The 5,812-nt window shown below is 57.7% G+C and overlaps 1 long non-coding RNA gene across 2 annotated transcripts; it reads left to right on the forward strand.

Annotated features, from left to right (window-relative positions):
• Positions 1-36: 36 nt before the first annotated feature.
• Positions 37-1,533, forward strand: LOC105994750. Of its 2 annotated transcripts, none has more exons than XR_001175519.1 (4): positions 37-144; positions 247-340; positions 619-784; positions 1,417-1,533. It is a non-coding gene; the product is annotated as an uncharacterized LOC105994750 (long non-coding RNA). The 2 variants fall into 2 exon arrangements; XR_001175518.1 differs by having other exon boundaries at positions 247-307.
• The last annotated feature ends 4,279 nt before the right edge of the window (positions 1,534-5,812 follow it).

Consider the following 5,812-nt stretch of genomic DNA (forward strand, 5'->3'; position numbering starts at 1 on the left):
CCCGTCCCCCGCCTGGGCCCCGCACGCCCAGCCGGGCCCGCACGCGCCTGACCCTGTGGCGTCTCCAGGACGCTCTGGCCGCCGACCTGGAGAGGACGGACTCCGAGAACCGCGAGCGGCAGGAGCAGATCCGGGGCCTCCGGGGTGAGGGGGCGGCGGGGCGGACCGGGCCGGGGGGGGACGTGGACAGGGTCCCGGTCGGGCCAGATCTCCCTCCTCCTCACCGCCCCCTCCCCTGCCGCCCAGAGGAGAACGCGAGGCTGAGGCAGAGGCTGCGGGACGCTGAGGCCGAACTGGAGCGGCTCAGGTCGGAGACCCGCCCGCCCCGCAGACGGGAGAGGTGACCCCGCCCCCAGACAGGACAGGACCCGCCCCGGTGACCCCGCCCCAGACAGGACAGGACCCGCCCCGGTGACCCCGCCCAGGACAGGACCCGCCCCGGTCACCCCGCCCCAGACAGGACCCGCCCCCAGACAGGACCCCATTCGGAGAACCCCGCCCCCAGGTGACCCCGCCTTCAGACAGGACCCGCCCCAGGTGACCCCGCCCCCAGACAGGACCCGACCCCGCGCGGCGGTCCCCCGAGCAGCTCCGCAGCCGCGCGGCCTTTGCCCCCAGGACCCCGACGACGACGGCAAAGGCCGAGGCCTCTACCCTGGGACCCGAGCGCAACGCGGAGCGCAGCGCGGCCCGCGGCCCGGCCGCCCCTGGCCTCCTGGTGACCGCAGGCCTTCTGCTCCTGAGCCTGGGCGCTCCGCGGTCCTGAGACCGCAGCGAGCAGCGGGTGAGGCGGGGCGCGCGGGGCCGGGCGGCGGTGCTCGGGGGCGGGGACTCGCGCCAAGAGGCGGGGCATGGGCAGGCTGGACCAGTGGGAGGTCGGGACTGGGACGTGTGGGCGGGGCCCTGCTTCTGCAGGCGGGTCTGTGTGGGCGGGGCCCTGCTCCTGCAGGCGGGTCTGTGTGGGCGGGGCCTGTGTGGGTGGGGCGCAGGCGGGTCTGTGTGGGCGGGGCCCTGCTCACCTGCAGGCGGGTCTGTGTGGGCGGGGCCCTGCTCACCTGCAGGCGGGTCTGTGTGGGCGTGGCCTGTGTGGGCGGGGCCCTGCTCCTGCAGGCGGATCTGTGTGGGCGGGGCCCTGCTCACCTGCAGGCGGGGTCTGTGTGGGCGGGGTCTGTGTGGGCGGGGCCCTGCTCACCTGCAGGTGGGTCAGTGTGGGCGGGGCCTGTGTGGGCGGGGCTTATATAGGAGGGGTCTGTGTGGGCGGGGCCCTGCTCCTGCAGGCGGGGCCCTGCCCACCTGCAGGTGGGCCTGTGTGGGCGGGGCCTTGTGGGCGGGGCCCTGCTCACCTGCAGGTGGGCCTGCGTGGGCGGGGCCTGCGCCCCGGCGCGCGCCCTGAGTCCTTCTCTTCCGGTCTCCTAGGTCACACCCTGCCCGCTGTGATCCGGTTCCATCAGCTTTTGCCTTCTGGGGTTCTCGGGGTGGCGGGACAGTCGGGGTGGGAGGGGAGGGGGGAATTCTGCGGAGCAGGAATGCAGCTTGGGGTGGGGGGGGCACCCGCTGTGCACTGGGGGGTCACTGTCACGGAATAAAGTTACCACCGACTGTAAGGCCTGAAGTGTCCTGTGCGCCTGCCCCAGCGCCGCCTCCCTCCCCCCTCCCAGGGCCCCTGCCCTGCCTCCCACAGGGAGTTCCGGCCTGGGTCTGAAACTGGGTCTTCCACACCTGGTCCAGGCCTCCCCATCCCGAACTCCTACTTATCTACAGTATCCGCCTAGGGAACCCTCTTCTAGAATCCTCCAGCACTACTGGGAGCCACAACCCCTCAGACCCTTGACCCACCTCCTGCTCTTTCCTCTCTCTTATCTCCCTTCCTCCAAAGCCTCCTGGAATCCCAGCTTTCCCCCACACCATTTCCTGTCCCTGGTACCAGGCCAGCAGTCCTGGGGCAGAGACTTCAGGTCCAGTGCTCAGAACGAACAAGGTCCCCACGTTCCCATGGGGACCCCGAGCTCCCCCTCCCAGCCCCCTGGTCGCCCACCTCCGCCGCTGCCCCAGCTCCTCTACCCCTCAAGCCCCAGGCCCTCACTCCCCAGGCCCAGTCAGCCTCTCAGGAACCAATCTTCCTCTCCCTTCCTTCCTTCTTTTCTCCTCCCCACTCCGCCATGCAGAAACCAACTGTTTCCCTGGAAAACCAGGACCCTGATGACTGACACAGAGGAGAAGTTTGCCAGGCTGCCCTTCCCCTCATCATCATGCAAACTGTTATGTTTTAAATACTTGTTCTGAGTAAGAGGCAGTTAAAGTGCTGCTAGAGGAAACAACCTGCCTGTGCTTCCAGTTACTGGATTGACAGACCATACCCTAAACCCGGGATGGGGAGCAAACCCCAGACCAGCCTCCTGCACCCCCTGCTGCTCCCTTCAATCCACTGAGTCTGTGACCATTGTTACGAAAAAGGAGGAGAAAGGAAGGAAACAGGTCACACGCGCCCTTCCACAGGTGAGTACTGTTTATTGAGATAGAGCAGCAAGGGACACGGACACAGCCTTCCCTAGGGCTTGGAGATGAGTGTCAGGGGCAGGACTGGAGCTAGGGGTTTCATAGAGTCTGAGCAAGCAGACTGGGGCTACCTGAGTATAGTGGGAGGTTGGTGACTGCAGGTGCAGGCAGAGATGTGGGTAAGTGCCCCTCATCCAAGGTCTCACGCTTTTTAATGTTCACACAGCTCCACATCTGTCCAGCCCAGACAGTTTGACTTTCACCCTCTTAACCCTTTCTTGGCCTCACAGAGTGGTCTCAGAGCCTTATAGGCCAGGCTCACAATGCAGTGTGTCCGGGAGTATGTGCATGTCTTTGGTGGCTTGCCTGGTGTCTGTGAGCACCTGGCAAAACAGGGTGGGGGTCAGTCCTCCAGCCATCAATTGTGCTCACTCCTGGCTGCGAAGTGGGACCCCATGGTTTCATGGGAGCCTTGTGTCACCCGGCCCTGATGGACGCTGACAGTTGCCCTCTGAAAGTAGGGATGTGTCACCTGGAGTCCTTAACTTTGATGGAAGAATAAGAAAGTGTGGACGAGTTATAATGCTAAGGAAACTTAGCAGAGCTTTATTGAGTAAGCAGACAGACAACAGACAAGCAGGAAGTCTGGGGCACATTCACAGCAGGGGCATTTATATGATACCTGCCGGGTCATTGTTCTGTGAACAGGTTTTTTTGTTTTGCCAGTCATGAGGCCTGAACTCTGGGCCTGGGTGCTATCCTGCAGCTCTTCAGCTCAAGGCTAGTACTGTACCACTTGAGCCACAGCGCCACTTCCAACTTTTTGCTTTTTGCTTATGTAGTGCTGAGGAATCGAACCCAGGGCCTCATGCATGCAAGGCAATCCTCTACCACAGAGCCACCTTCCCAGCCCTGGCTTTTTTTCTTTTTGCTTATGTGGTGCTGAGGAATCGAAACCAGGGCCTCATGTATGCAAGGCAAGTGCTCTACCACTGAGCTACCTTCCCAGCCCTGAATAATGAAATTTATCATAACACCTGTTTCAGACATGCCAAAGGACAGATGTGTCTGGCTACAGACCAAGGTCCAAAGGGAATCTTATGCTAAGAATGAAGCAGGAATGAAGCACAATGAAGTAGGAACACTTAACTTCCAGCTAGTAATAATAATAACTTTATTTCTAATACTGTGGACCAGGAATAAAGAATATTCAAACAAACACCTCAAAAACTTCCATGCTGATTCCTCAAGGGATGAAGATGACAGCATTATCATACTCTTGCAAGCGTTGAAGCCTGGAAGCAGACACCGTCACCTAGCAGAATTATGGTGCACATTACTAATACCTTCCTTTGAAAAACCCAGCCAGAGATTCCTACAGGGCAGCCAGATGAGCACAGAAGGGTGGAGGGAAGTCTGCATAGAGAAAAGTGTAGAATAAGCCAGTATGGTGCTTTTTATTTCTGTAAATTCCTATGTAACCAGTTCTTTTTTAAATTTTTTTTTATTGTAAAGATACTATACAGAGGGTTACAGCTACATGAGCAAGGTAGTGAGTACACTTCCTATTGAGCATTGTTACCCCCTCCTGTAACCAGTTCTTAACATGTATTCAGTATGGTGGGGTAAGAGGGCAGGGAAATGCATATTGTGATTTAATCATTATCTACTAATTCTTCCATGCAAGGCTTGGTAAGATCGTCAATAATGCATTGGGTGCCTGCAGTGTGTTCTGTACTTCCTGCTGGAAGCTGAATATGAAGACATATCTTTACTTTTTTTTATTTTTTTAGTATTTTACAAATCATTATTTTTTATTGTGAAAATACTGTTCAGAGGGGTTACAATTACATGGACAAGATAATGAGTATATTTCTTATCAAGCATTGTAGCCTCCTCCTTTGTTTCCCCTTCCCATCCCTTCCCATCCTCCCCCCCCCCATAGCTTTACTTTCTGAGCATTATTAGCCAGTTACTAGAGCAGCAGACACAGCTGCAGAAACATATGTCAGATTATATAAGATAAGCACTGAGTTTTTTGACTGGTTTATTGGAGATGAGTCTCACGACTTTCCTGCCTGGGCTGGTTTCAAACCAGGATCCTTAGATCTCACCTCCTGAGTAGCTGGGATGACAGGTAGCCACTGCACCGGGCTGTCTTTGCTCTTAATCACCTCCTTGACACACTTCGACCCCTTGGGCTCAGGGTCTCTGAAACTGATCTGTACCGAGCTTCTTTTGCTCAAGGCTAGTGCTCTACACTGGAGCCACAGGGCCACTTCTGGCTTTTTCTATGTATGTGGTACTGAGGAATCAAACCCAGAGCTTTATGCAGGCGAGGCAAGCATGCTACTACTGCTAAGCCACATTCTCAGCCTGCCAAAATGGTGTTTACCCTTGAGATAAGGAATTCCTCCAGTCACAGATGTTTATCCTTGTAGATAAACTTTTTGCCTAGAGGGGCCATTTTTCAAGTATTTGTTTCTCCAGGGTACATTTTTGTTTTTTAAATTTATTATTATGATGTCTGGTCTCACACACTGATTGTTAGGGGCCAGTGGGCAAGGTCAGATGGAGAAGCTGTTTTTGACAGGGTTAGAGCAAAGAAGACGATGCTTCTGTGTCCTGACTTCCAGGCTGCTGTCCACCGTGCCTCGTTTTCCCCTCCTGCCCCACCCACAAGGACTAAGGCCCCTTGAGGCCAGGAAGTTACTGGTCAGGTGAATGACCTGGGTGGTCCCAGAGCCTCATGTGGGCATCAGTTTCCCTTCTTCTCTGGGGTGGCCGCTCCCCAGGAGATCTGGCTGCAGAGCGTGCCCACTCCTGAGTCCCAGGCATGTGACTTGCCTCTGTCTTTCTTCATCTGGAATGAGCAGAGCAGATGCTCTTCCCAGAGCTGCCTGTGCTTTGGCTGAACAGGGAAGCACTGGGTTTGGCACCTGCTACCCCCCTGCCCCCAGTCAGGTAGAGCCCTGGGAGCTGAGGGGTCCTGGGCTGCTAGAGGAGGGGACACCAGCCAGGGCGAGGTGACCCAGCCAGAGGGCGGGTACCCGGTGTTAGACTTTGCCAGAAAACCATCCAGTAAAGGGTCCGGCAAGAGAGGAGGGAGAAGCCTCGGCTACTGTCGGAGGTGACCTATATAACCTGAGGCTGGGAGGGGCTGGAAGGGGTGGGGACCCCGGTGTGGCCGGCATCTCAGCCGGCTACGATGGATGGCTGCTGCCCAAGTACTGGGCCGGGGCCCTGCAGCTGCCCAGACCCGGAGCTCACCGGCCGGGAGCTGCTGGGGCCTCGGGGGCGGGCCTCGGGGTGGGCG

Source organism: Dipodomys ordii, unplaced genomic scaffold (assembly GCF_000151885.1).
Source record: "Dipodomys ordii isolate 6190 unplaced genomic scaffold, Dord_2.0 Scaffold108, whole genome shotgun sequence".
Taxonomy (NCBI): domain Eukaryota; kingdom Metazoa; phylum Chordata; class Mammalia; order Rodentia; family Heteromyidae; genus Dipodomys; species Dipodomys ordii.